This window comes from Galeopterus variegatus, unplaced genomic scaffold (genome assembly GCF_000696425.1).
Source record: "Galeopterus variegatus unplaced genomic scaffold, G_variegatus-3.0.2 Scaffold6788, whole genome shotgun sequence".
NCBI classification, from domain to species: Eukaryota; Metazoa; Chordata; class Mammalia; order Dermoptera; family Cynocephalidae; genus Galeopterus; species Galeopterus variegatus.
In genome coordinates this window covers 23,735-24,676 of record NW_007732899.1, presented here as the reverse complement: position 1 = coordinate 24,676, position 942 = coordinate 23,735, and positions in this window count along the sequence as shown.

Sequence of the window (942 nt, the reverse complement as noted above, 5' to 3'; positions counted from 1 at the left end):
GCTGAATATGGTCTGCTTGATTAATGCTCACTTAGGATGAAGAGGATTTATCTGAGAAGTCCCTGAGACTATTCCATACTCTCCTATTCCAATAATTTCAAGATGGTATCATCTTCAAAATGATAAAGCAATAATTTTTTTTAAAAAATAAATTTTTGTTAAAGTCTTTGTCTCCTAAAGCAGAAAAAGAAAAGGAAAATTGGAACTTTTTCTTGGATGTGTGGTGAGAACAATCAATAGAATAAATTGTGAAGGAGGCTTCCAAGAATAAAGTCAAAGCTGGTGATCATAAGAATAAGATGTCCGTCCAGGTGAAGGAAGCAACTAGAGATGACTAGAAGCTGAAAGGATGCTCAGTAATGGGTTGCAAGTTGTCAACCTAGAGTACCCTAGAGCCATTAGCTTCGAGTGGGTTCTTGGAACTTCTGGGGGATGAGGGAAAGCCTGGAGGTTGGAAATGGGCTGCAGAAAATGTACTTGTCACAAGTGCTAACTCTATGTGCTTTCAGAAAGCATGTCATTCCAGTCAACATTGCAAAGGGACATATTATATGCAATTCTATTTTTGTTGTTCATTATACATTTGTTTCCAATTAACAAGTAAAGATTATATGTACTTATGTATGCAACATGATGTTTTGATGCATATACTGTGGAATGGCTAAATCAAGCTATTTAACATATTCATTAGAAATTCTTTAGGTGGGCCGGCCCGGTGGTGCACTCGGTAGAGTGCGGTGCTTGGGAGCACGGCGGCGCTCCCGCTGAGGGTTCGGATCCCATATAGAGACCAGTCCGCTCACTGGTTGAGCGCGGTGCGGGCGCAACACCGAGGGTTGCGATCCCATTACCAGTCACAAAAAAGACAAAAAGGAAAAAAAAAAAAAGAAATTCTTTAGGTGACTAAAATCCATTTAAGACACAGGGAATGGGCCGGCCCGG